This window comes from Protopterus annectens, chromosome 1.part1, assembly GCF_019279795.1.
Source record: "Protopterus annectens isolate FY-2018-M chromosome 1.part1, PAN1.0, whole genome shotgun sequence".
NCBI classification, from domain to species: Eukaryota; Metazoa; Chordata; order Ceratodontiformes; family Protopteridae; genus Protopterus; species Protopterus annectens.
In genome coordinates, this window is record NC_056726.1 from 786,331,195 (window position 1) to 786,345,111 (window position 13,917).

Here is a 13,917-nt window from a genome sequence, read left to right on the forward strand (position 1 = left end):
GAAATTCCTGAAAGTTAGAGGCATCTAAAATGCATATGCCATCTCCAAACTGTTTTCCAACTCTCAAAAATATGTTGGAAATAGTCACAGCAATGTAATAAATATTGCTGTGCAGGGGATTTATGATAGTAAGCAACCTCTCGGTGCTCCAACTAGTCTCCAAATTTTAGCTTGCCACGGATGTTACCCATCAAGTTAAAAGGCTTGGGGTCCAACCTACTGAAAAAACTGAAAGGTAAGTGTTTTTAACAAGGGGCAAGCTGTCCAGTACAGCCAATGTGGGGAGCAAGCCCCTGTCTTCCCAGATTTATATATGCTAATTCCATGGTTGCACAAGCATGAAGAAAGGAGAAATGTCCAAAAATAAACTACCTGCAGGTAAATAGTCAGAAACTGCACCAGCTGTGATTTCAAATTGATTCAACAAAGCATCATCTGAGGTGAAGTTTGAATGCCATTATCTATGTATGTGTTTTGCTAACCTCTACTGCAGTGCTTAAAATATAAAGCTTTAGCTGCTTGCAGAATGTTGTGATTTCGAATGCACCAGTTCTGACATTAAAAGCTGTATGAAGAATGCGTTCTAGAGAAATAACACAAATTAGTTCTGACATTTCAGTTAAATAAAGGCTAAATACATACATGCTCAGCAACACTTTATTTTTGTTTTATAGTATTTGAATATTGTATATTATGAATGGGGCAGTATGTAATATTTCACACCATGTTTTGTTAATATTAAAATTCATCCAAATCTTAAACTTTGAGTACTGTACCAAGCACAAAATAATTAACCAAGTTAATAAATGAATTGTCAAATGAGTGTCTATTAGAAAAGTAAGATCGAAACCTACTGGAGAACAGACATTCTCCAACAGGGCATTGCCATGCAGAGAGAGAGACAGAGAAGTAAAAAAATGAAGATGCCTGCTCAAAAACCACTGTGACACAGGGCTCCGAAAAATACACTGACCACCAGTATTGTCATTGCTAAATACGTTAGCAGTTATCATACCTACAAGCTATGCCTGAAGCCTAGTAAACAAAAAATGTTGCTACTAATAAAACTGTCATTTACAAATCAAGAGCAAAGCAGAGTATAACACAATAAAACAAGTGTGTACAAATAATAAATAGGATTAGAGACCTAAAATATAAAATGTACACATACACAACTTATAACCAAGCAGTAAACAAACGTCTCCAACAGTACAAATATCTCTCTGCCCGCCAAAAATGCACCAATAGATAATCCAATAACTGCGGTTGAGAGATAACCAAGGCGTCTAAGTATCTCGTACATAAAATGTTCACATAAACATATAGAACTCCGTAAAACTAAAAGAAAGACTGTGTTTATTGTATAACAATTCGGTAAGCGCTTTCACTATAGCTTCATCAGACTGTTGACATTCAAAAATCTAATCACATTTATATAGATCACATGCTTAATTAAAACACATCTAACTATGATGTTAAAGGGGTATAAGTCAAATCTGTATATACCATCAGGAGAACACTTATTAATACTTAATATACAAAGTAAAACTATTCCATTTCTCCCATTAAAAAAAAAAAAATATATATATATATATATATATATAATGTATAACAAAATAAACACATTGTTATTCTTCATATATAGCAAAACATTGTAAAAAATATACATATGATAAAACTTATTAAAAATATTCAATTGTAAAACTAATGAAATCAACGTTGCCGTATGAAATCATATCTTGTTCTATTAAATAGTATACAATATGACATCATGTATAAATTCTTATAAGAAAATAATATATATTATGATAAATAAATATAAAATAAAAATAAATCAACAAATACTTATAATTGTTCATCAACAACTATAACAGAATGTACTAGGCATCAATATTAATGCAGTCCAGAAACGTGTATACGTTGTTTGAATCATACTGGATATTGGCGCCTACTTGTACATAAAGATATACAAACTCTAAGTTGTGATTATTCATCCAATGGCTATTTATAATTAGCTAAAATCTATAGCTGATGTCCAATTACATCTGTTAAACATGCTGGATGTTGGCGTCTGCTTGGACATATGGATATACAAGCTCTACTATAGGTAACCAATTATGGTTATTCATCCGATGGGTATTTATAATTAACTTAAAATCTATAGCTGATGTCCAATTACATCTATTAAATATTGGCTAACATCTGCTTAATCAATATGTTTAAAAAATGTAAACAAAAATCATATTGTAGAACAACGCATTTCATCAAGCGTCCAAATTATGTTAGCGATAACTAAAAATAGATGTAAACATTAGCAGGCAATAATCCACGTGACTTAGTGTGTGCACATCGAGACTTACACAATCAATGTGTCAAAGCAGTCTCATAGCAAGTCCGCATATAGTATATATAACGAAACTCTCGTTCGTAAACTTGATCAATGCGCAAAGGGAGCACATTGCTCGCTAATGCCCTCAAGATGTTTGAAAAGCTTATTAAAAAATATATATATAGGAAATATACACGTTCACAGAATAATATTACACATTTTATGATCTTCAAATTAATAACTACATAAATATGCACTAATCATTAAATATATGGTTCTGATCTGCTGTCTATCATATAGATAGGCTTTATATTAAAAATGACCAAACAAACCATATTAAATATAATATAATAAATTTATCATGTTAAAGGCTCACCTTGTGTCCGTATATGACAATTACATAGTCATTATAATAATTCATAATATATATAAAAATTTTTATCTAAAAATTTTTTCTATATATAATTAAATAGAACTCGGGATGCCTGAGTTAAAGATGTATAAGACATGGGTCACTTTAACATCTATGAAGTTATACCATCAGAGCCATTGTTTACCGAATAAAAAACACAAGTTCATCCATGTCCTGTGCACAACAAATCACAACTAAAGTCCTACGGAATATGTACAATGCGCATAAGCTTAATATTACTTATGATGCCTTGCCCTAAGTACTGGTTTAATGGAGGCTCATTCATTAAGGCCTTTACCCTTATCTGCCCTGAATCTCATCATCCAGCATTGTACTTCTCTGTACTTCCCCATTATATATACTATGTGCTGTTTCAGCTGGTTATAGGTCAGGTATAGGCTTTTGAGGGACAGCACTGTTATTTTGTGGCAGAGTATAATTGACTGCTGCTTCCAATAAGTAAGCTTTATTGGCCAAGTCATCGAAGGCCTTCTGTTGGTTCTCTTTTTTTCTCTGAACAGTTTAAGAGTGCTGGACACTGCTCTGTGCAGTGCCGTGAAATCATGTATTAGACAGATGCAGGCATCTTCAGTTCATCTTCAGTCTGTTTGTGAGACATACTAATGAATATTTTTTATGCTTGGTCACTTGCTGGCCGAATGGTTTATTGTCTTATTTAAAGTAGAAATGAGTGGGGTTCTGATGGACTCAATAGGAGATGGAGATGAACAAGAAAAGGAAACTTTGAGTGGAACTTATAATAGTTCCTCAATCATCTAGTTGGAATGCTAGGATTTACTCTGACTTGTCTGTCACATAAAAGTTTAGCACTTTAAAAGTGTTTGCCACAGTCTTTTCCTTCCTGCATCTAGCATGTGACCTTCTGAATGAGTGCTTCAGCAACACTGGAACCAAATGAGGGATACAATGGTGATGAGAGAATGACAGTGTTAAGTTCAGTTGTTTACACCAGTTGCTTACTGATATCTCTCTGTGTTGTTCAAACTAAGACATACTAACTATGAGCATGGATCCAGTACTCTAAAATTTCATAGGTTCATAGGATCATAGGAGGCTACTAGGCTATCGACCCGGAGATCATTTCAAGACTAGCCATTTCATCCCAGTGTAATACCATAGCGACTCTAGTCAATACCCAGGATTGTATTTAATAATGGCTGCTCATGTCCAGGAGGGTTGTGGCTGCTATCCCTGGTAAGATTTTACAGAGCCCCATCCACTCGTCCAGATTCCTTTTGAACAGTGTCATAGAGGTGCTGTGCTTCGCATGAATTAGCAGTCTATACCAAAGTGACTTTCCACAGTTTTGTCCCGTATATTTGTATTTTAACTTTTCAGGCTTACCATAACATCACATACTTTTACTAGTGATTATAACTTGACATCATACATCTTACCTGTACTACCGTTCTATTTTGGAGGTGTAGGGAAATGCTATCGCCACTTAACTTTAATTCATTAACAAACACAATTAACAAATATAATTAAATTATACTGAAATTAATAAACACTTTATTCAATCCTCTGTATTTGAAATGTTCTACTTATTTTCTAAACATTCCATAATATTTAATGTATTTCTGACCAGCGTATATATGTATAGCCACGGAAGCAGAAAAAAGGTGAAAAAGAAAAATAAAAGGAAAGGAAATGAGAGAAGTGGGGGAAAGTATCTTAGCGATTTTATATTCAACATACATAACTAAGATATTCAGTACAGCTCCTAATACTAGATGTGTAAGCAAACCATGCCTTCAACTATATGTTTTTAGAGGCTCCCAATCAGATTATCAAAGTTTCAAAACTACAAAATTCATATGGCTGAGTTTTAAAACTTTGAATGGTTTGAATGGAGATCACGGTACATCACGGAATGGGAAATTTGACCAAAGTTGGTATATTTAATTTGTGGGGGGGTGGGGGGTGCACGGAGGATTGCCCCTTGCATAAATGTAAAAAAAAATGCTGTTTTTATTTTTTTTTCAATGTTCAGGGTTCCAAAACTTCAGTCATATGGTCTCAGCCATATGAATTTCAAAGTTTTGGAACTTCAGTAATCTGACATAGACCCATTTTTAGGTTGGTAATGAAGAAATATGAAGGAGCAAGAGGGAGAATAAAAGGAAAGACAAAAACAAGTGGGAAATAGAAAAGAAACACACTTTTTTCTAAAAGAAACACACTTTTTCTGTTACAATAAACAAACATCAATATCAATATCCGTAATAGTAACTGAATGTATTATTTTATACTACACTCCCTATATCACTTACCGTAACAAGCATTTTGTTTTGATTAACTATTGATATTCATTAGATAGCAACGTTAGGAAAGGAATAAATATTTTAGATTAAAAGAGAACTTAATGACACATTAATTTACAGTTCTCTGTTTTATTATAATCTGTTAAAAAACGCAAATCCAAAGTAGCAAAACTGAAACAAGAAAAGAAAACAAGCAGGCAATGGAATATCCAACTGTTTATTGTATGCAAGCACTTTCACTGAACAAAATACTTCAGCTTCTTCAGACAACTAAAAACTATTCACTTTCCAGTTTAAAAACCTAACACAAACCTGCTGAGTCAGTGGGCTGACTCAGCAGGTTTGTGTTAGGTTTTTAAACTGGGAAGTGAATAGTTTTTACTTGTCTGAAGAAGCTCAAGTAGCCAGCCCACTGACTCAGCAGGTTTGTGTTAGGTTTTTAAACTGGGAAGTGAATAGTTTTTACTTGTCTGAAGAAGATGAAGTATTTTGTTCAGTGAAAGCACTTGCATACAATAAACAGTTGGATATTCCATTGCCTGCTCGTTTTCTTTTCTTGTTTCGGTTTTATTATAATCTGTTGCTAGACTCTGAAAGTCTTGTTTGGCATCCTTAACTCACTTGCCTTAGGCTAGAGAGTGAGCAAAGGATATATACGGTCTAATGTGTCAAAATGTGGAAGTCACAGTTATTGCTGATACATACACCTGGGCATAAAGTTATAGTAGCTGATCAGTTAGTAAGTACATCTGGCAAATTTAACTGTAGCTCACAAGGTGTTATGAACTTAACTACCTGACATGAATGTTCCTTGTTCTATGTGAGCAAGACAGAATGTAAGTTGAAGGGACTAATATATGAGCATTTATATGAAATAAAAAAAATCAACTAATGCCCTATATAAACATATTAGTAATAATCCTTCTTATTATTTTACTTTGTGCATATTGAAGAAAGTTGAATATAATCCAAGGGGCAGGCAGGCCATGGAAATTAATAGTGGAGCTCGGTGAATTTAGATGGCAAATGAGGTTAAATGCTACTGTGTTGTCAGGGCTTAATGAAATGACATCTTTTGCTTGCTTAATGAAACTTAAATCCTACAAAAAGTGATTTTAAAAGTTCATGCATTCATTTTTGTCTTCTGATTTTCAAGTATTTTATAGTACACCAGTTAATTCTTTTATCCTCAGTTTGATATTGTTTTAGTGTAATGCAAATCTATTGATCAATTGAAAACATGTGAGAATGATACTGTCTATTTAAACTTTGTAAATTGTATGTGTAAATTTTCTGAAGTCCAATGTCCATGGAAAAAAGTGCTTAAAACTTTACTTATATTAAAGTAGTGGCTTGCTGGAACCTTCTATTTTCTTGTTCTCAGTTTGGTGAAATTGTTTATGTTTGTGGTAAAATATTCAAAAACAATACTCAATTCTTCCTTCTTGGTAATATTCTTTAATCACTCCCTTTCTTAAAGAAACCAAAAACTTTCAAACGCATGACAATATTTGAAGGTTTTTAATTATAAATTTTAAATGCTAAAAATGAAGAAACTCTTTTCATCAGTCTAGATATTGAAAAAGCTTTTCATTCCCTAAACTTGAATTATTTATTTAAAACCCTAGGAATTATTTGATTTTCATTTACAATTCCTAGGTCTTCTAACAAACATATATAAAAATAATACAGCATACATAAAACTATGGACATTTACTTAATCCTTTGAAGGTAGACTACATTTAATAAAAATGTTGCTTTTTCCAAAATATTTTATATATATATATATATATATATATATATATATATATATATATATATATATATGGGTCCATGTCATTTGATCGACAGTTCATTTGCTCGACAGTTCATTTGATCGACAAGCATTTGCCCCCTTCCCCAATGTTGTGCGACCCTGGAGTTGATATATATAGTTAGGGGGGGTGGGGGGCACAGCCCCCCACATTGGGGGGTTTGGGGGGGGCGAAGCCCCCCACCTAAAATGCTTGTTGATCAAATGAACTGTCAATCAAATGAACTGTCGTCGATCAAATGACATGGACCCATATATATATATATATATAAATAATACAAGCCTTATGCCTCCTTCCACATAAATTACAAACAAAATAAATTACTATTGAAATTCCTTTGGTACCCCATATAATCAAGAATAGCTTTATAACACTACATTAAACCATAGAATTTAGGAGGGATAAACTTTCCAGACACAGACACCTATGCCAAAACAGCAGTTTTCAAAATCGTATTAAATTGGATAGCTAGCAATTACAAATCCATTTGGAAAACTTTACATTTATCACTCCTCAAATGCAAATTTATTTATTTTATTTATTTATTTTACATTTGTTTACCGGGAAAGTCTGACTGGACACAGGTCCGTTTTCAGCGGAGGCCTGGGGAGAAAATCTCCAGACATTAATATAGTTAAAGGAGATACAACAGTCACATATAGTGAAACATAGTACAATACATGTTAAAAATACATTAAAATACATTCCAATTGAGCATAGGTAGGTCTAGGGAGAGAAGCTCCCAACACTAATCCATTTGAATGAGACAGAAATAGTACCAAATAAGAAAACAGAGCCATACATGTTCAAAATATATATGAGTATGGATAGAAGTGATTGACAGTGTCTAAATTTCTGGTGGTAAGCTAATACCCATGTATAATTATTTTACAAATGGGACTTTGGGAGCAACCTTTTGATGTTAACAAAAAAAAAAATATATATATACTTTGAATATTAACCGTAGGACTACAAATGATTTCTTCAATATAATATGCCTGCTTCTAAATCATCTTAGTATATAATTCTCATTTTAAAAACATTTAGAAATACAATTATTGGTGACATAGGGTTGAAACTCTGGTTTGAAACAATTATCCCTTTCAGAATAACTAAAAATGTATTTGATAAACATACGTGAGCAAAATCAAAGACTGGGAAGAAGAAACATCACCTGCTAGCAACATTGTTTTAAGGACAAAAAAGTAAAAGAGATATAACTTCTAAATTAATTTAATATTTTTCTTCAATGTTGGTTATATTTACAAAACATAAAAATGTATGCTCAAGATACATTTCTAAGTCTTACGCAGTCACAATATAAAGAAACTCCAAACTGAATTCAACTTATTTATGAAATAGTATATAATAAATCTAACATAGAGAACTTAATTCCCAGACTTTACAATTGTTTTTTTTTTTCAATGTACATCAGTTATCTAAATGACATATTTTGGAAACACATTACCTTAGGCCATAATATAACTCTATCTGATAAGACCAGATCTCTGTTAAAATGTATCAGAAACATATCTTGATCTCTTTGTTAGCATAATTTTACCAGGAAAATTATATATAGATCCTTTGTAAAGCCAAATAGAATAGACAAAATTAATATTAATATGAAAAAAGAATGTTGAAGATGCATACAGACTTGTAATTCAGATTGGTCTCGCATTTTCTTTGATTGTACTGCTATAAAATCCTATTGGATTGAACTAGAGACATTGTTGAAAGCCTTTAGGGCTTGATACATTTTCTATAATTAAGCTTTTATTTTTACTTATGTAGAAACATCACAAAATGACTGATGAAAATGATTATCTTCTATGGACAATATTAGCAGTGACAAGCAAAAACATAACCAGGAAATGGACAAGGACTACAGTACACTTTGAAGAATTCCTGTTCTCCTTAAAATAAACTGTCACTAGAGAGATCAACACAAAGCTAAACATATCCCAAATCTCTTACCAAAAATCCTTGAATTAAAGTGCTATAGCTTATTAACTTATTTCAACATAAGATCACCTCTTAATGCTAAAATATTGTAATGACCCTGATTATCTTCCATGCATAACTGTTTTACTGTAGCAGATAAAAATATATACTAGAAGCTTTATGTTTTCTAATTACTAAAAGAAAATTCTTAGGCATGTTGTTCGTACTGTAAATAGTTCTTTGTTTTTGATGTTATGTAATTATATTAACTTCAACTCATGATTATATTAATTATATCATAATGTGTAAGTTTAATAAATAAAAAAAAATATTTTGGAGAAAAAATACTATCAGGAAAACCAAAGCATCCCATGATCTCACTGTAGTATTAGAAACTAAAGATTGCTACAAATCCTTCTTTAACTATCTTAGGAAAGTAATGAATAAGACTCAGCACTGCCCTGAACTTATTCAAAATTGCACTACCTACTCTGATCCAGTGGCTATTATAAACATAGTAGTAGATACATTGTTCATTCATTTCACATCAGGAACAACTATTAACAGTCCATTTATTCCTGAACATCTGTCACCCCTCATTATCAGCAAAGAGCACCTGATAAAAGTACATTGTAAAAGAAAAATGCATCCTCCATGGGACCAAGGTTCATACCCATCTGTTTAATAAATGGCATAGAAAATGGACTGGAGGACCTGCTCCTTGAATTGTTCAGCTTCAGCTTAACAAATGCCTTAGTACCCGAAGTATGGCATAAACCTGTTGTGATGCCACCTCCTAAGTGTGGCCCCACTATTGACCCAGGAAATTATAGACCCATTAGTCTATAACACAAAAGTACCACAAAAAAATGTCCCATTAAAAAAATATTTACTTAAGCACTTTCATAAAACAGTGACTTCATTTCATCAGAACAGCATGCAAGTTAACAAAACATCAATTTATAAATAAGGCAGCTGTGTTGCTTGACTAAATTGAGCTAGTCAACAACACCACCATTAAGTAAAAAAAAATTTAAAAAGTATATAGTAAAAACAAATTAATTAATTACACATCTGCACTGTATTACTGTACTAGATGGTATTATATTTTATTTTACGCAGACTTTGAATAGAAGTATTTTCATTTAAGCCAGATGATACATCTGCCATAAGTCTGATTTGTGGCAGACTAGTTCATGGTATAAGACATACTTTCACCAACACAAAAAAAAATGTATCGGGGGGTGTGCTCAGATAGGTCCATGATGATTAATTCAATTTGGATCCATCCGGTGGGAAGTTTTTAAATTACTATATGTCTCATTGGGCAATGAACTAAGGTTTGATGCTATCTGCCAATACATGAGTATTCTAGCAGTGATTATCTACCAGCAAAAGCAAGGACTTTCATTTTTTTCACATTTTTTCCCGTATCTGATGATGACCTCATCGATGATGGCGCAACATAGCTGCAGAACTAACAACACTCTCAGAAAAGTTATGGGCCATTCAATTGATGATAAAAGCACATTCAGACACTTCGAAAACTGCGACTAGGGATATCCAATGCATTAAAATTTTTACAACCAATGAGGAAACCCAGCTACAGGCTAAAAAGGGGCCATTCAAGTGAAATAAAAAAGAAATGGACTAGCAAACAGGAATAGTAGCCACTCATTCCAAAGACCTACAGGATTTACAAATGCACACCTAACCCTTGGAACTCAAAGCAGAAGACCTGGAGAACTGGGCTCACTGAGATAATATCCATTTTACTGGACTACTCAAACAGGTGGAAGAATGAATTTGAACCAGATTATTTTCTCCAAGCTGGCCAAAACCTTGTATTCAGGATTCTGTCCAATAACAGAGCAGGCTGATCACATTACATCTAATGGCAAATAAGAGAACACTCCATGACACTTTATAATTAAGTGTTTTAATTATAGTGACTGAAAGCTGATTCTTCACAAGCTCAGGAGTTAGATCATAATTTTTCGCAAGCTACCAGGTCAAAGCCTCTCCAGCCTACAGCATATCATTATTTATAAAAAGAAAAGCACTATCCCCCTTTCTCTGCCAAAGGAGTGAGCTGGGTTATCAGGTGCAGCTACGTTATCATACTGATTTCTCTAAGGAGTGCTTGCAATTCTGTTTTCTCAACCCTGTGGAGATAGAAGCCTTTCTGGCAAAACAAACTCCATGATCACCCAGCTCATATGCCAAAGCAGCTCAGGTTCAATCCATTTCCAGTATAGTCATGAAAAAAATAGACATGCCCTAGACTAATTCAACTAGCAAATCATCAACTGGTAAAAAGACAAATGACTTTACAGCCAAACCAATTTGGTACAGTCCCAAAGTGAAAACATGGCTGTTCTCCCTGTCATCTGTTGACAATAATTGATATCCCCCTTAAGAGACTCTGTCTCATGCATCTGGGATAAGGATTTAGGGGAACATTCTTTTTCTTCTCTAGGGATCCAAATTGAAGAAATAATTTCAATGGAGGGAAAATGGACTGATCAGTTTGCACCCAATGAGCCAGTACAAACATCTACCCAAACTTCTTCAGATCAATAGTGCACATGCTTTTGGATGCAGCTTGCTCACTCTAAATAACCTTGTGTTATTTTTTAAGCAGATTCCCTCTTACCTGGTGGAGCTATCAGTCTTTTACTGTCAAGGCTCTGTAACTAAATATAAATCTACACCATTAGCACCCTGTCATGCATTTTGCTTGTCAGTTAGTGGCTACAAATATTACACAATGAATCTAAGGGGCCCCTAATAATGCTTAATTTCCTGAGTGTACTGTCTGGTATACTGTCAGCTACACTGGTAATAACTCCCATGGGGCAAGCCACTCTGTAGAGAACAGGCATCAGCCATAAATATTTGTTTACCCCTTTTCTTTTTGTATTTTGCTAACAGTTGCTAGTTACCTTTTCACCTCCATCTGTACCTTAACCTTTAGTGATTACAGTTTTGAAGTTTTTTTTGTCATTGGCAGTAGTTTATATTATCTTTTGTGTTTACCTTTGTTTTTGGTTAATAATTTATGGCATTAACTTCATTTGTATATGGATGAAGAAGCAAACAGCTACATCGTGAAATACAAACAGTTAAGCAGCAAATGCAATAGGAGCTATATTTTGACATTTCAACTAAGTGGGACAGACTTCAATGTTTTCAATGGGCGAAGAACATTAGATCCCCAAAAATCCTGGCCTTGAAGTGTAAAGAATCGGCTAGGAAAATGCAAGTTTGTGCACTATGGGATAAAACAGGTAAATTATATTCTTGTCCCAAGGACATTGATAAGGTATTTTCTCACGGAGTATTTCACTCATAGATGATAACACCCGAGAGGCCTGTACTGTGATAATGCTTCCTTTTTCCAAGGGGTACCAATACCCAAACTATCTCAGACAGAGGTGAAGAAGTCAAACCAAGCATTTGTAAGTCAACCCATGTTAAAGCACATGGGCTGGATGACTTCACAGAATTTTATACATGCTTCAAGGACTGCCTGATGCCTCTAGTTTCTAAATTTTACTTGGACCTTCATTGTATCATAGTTATAAACTAGGCTAAAGGCCACTGGTTCTTTATCAGCTTAGCCATGCAAACCAACTGTATCCCATGGGACATTTTGCCTAAGAGGTTGTTTGAAGTGGTAAATGTTAGTTAGGGCATATTTTAACTGCTGCCTCTGTCCATCATAGACATAGATATCAGACCATGTGTGAATTTCCAATTTCCTATACACTAGTCTACATTATGCTTGAATAAGGTTAGACAGTGTCTCTGCCTCACCTGAATGAAAAGGGTCTATATTACTTCATTGAAATGGCAGAAGTTCAAACAACATATGTTCAAACTTTTAACCTCTAAGTGCAAAACCATCTAAGACTTAGAACAGCGATTGTTTTCCCAGGGAAAAAAAAATCGCTGTTCCAAAAAACACACACACAACACAAGCACACCAAAAAACAGCAATCCCCACACATACACTTAAAATCTTACATCTAACCCAACACTAAACTGTACATACACTACGATCTATCCACTTACCTTAACCCAAACCCTAACCATAAGATCCTTCACTATCACACACTCCCCTGACCCGTGCCCTAACCCTAACTCACCTATCCCACCCTAACCCTAAAGTCTGTCACTATCGCACACCCACCTCACCCGCGCCCTAACCCTAACTCACTTAACCCGTGCCCTAACCCTAACGTCCACAGAATCGCACACTTACCTGAACATGACCCGTAACTTTCCACCACAGTGCTGAAAATTGCAAAGCCACAGAAACAGCCCACTGAATTCTTTCCCTGGGAAAGAATTCGGTGTTCAGAGGCTTCACGATAATCAGTATTCAAACTTCACTAACTGATAGGAACCCAATGAAAATCCTATTCCAGAGAATCAGAAATCTCTGAGATACATATCTGTCCCTCCAACATGTCCTATTTACATTGCAAGCAATGTTTAAGTCCTTGTATCTAGTAGTTCTGATGCTGCTTGTTTTGTGGATATGCAAAACGTCCATCACGGCGGGATCTAAGGATGCCTTGTATGTCATATGTTATAGGAAGATCCTCCTTTTCAGCCAGTCTTACCAGTGCTAATGTTCTAATGTTTCCTAAATCCTCATGTGATTCTTCTGACCCATCTAACATTCATCCTATATCTCTATTACAAAGTGACCCCAAGATTTTCAGCAGCATTTTGGCCAATAGATTATATAAGGTCCTTCCACAGTTTATTGGGAGTAATCATCAGGGTTTTATCAAAGGTCATGGAGAGCACAAACCTGGTCCATCTTTGGCTTAAGGTACAATCTTTGCACAAAACAGAATCTTCCTGCCACAGTGGTGCTTTTAGATTTCAATAAGGCATTCAGTTCCATTTCTTGGACTTTTATCTGGGAGACCATGCTGCAATTGAGGCTAACATTGAACTTTATTGCCTAATATAAACTACTATATTGCAACCTGACTCTACAGATCTTTTCTAATGAGATGTCTCCTCTATAATAGAATTACAGAGGGACAATAGGAGGAAAGGGTGTCCAATACCCCCCCTTTTGTGCTTGCAGCAAATTCCCTGGTTCAGTGCCTTATG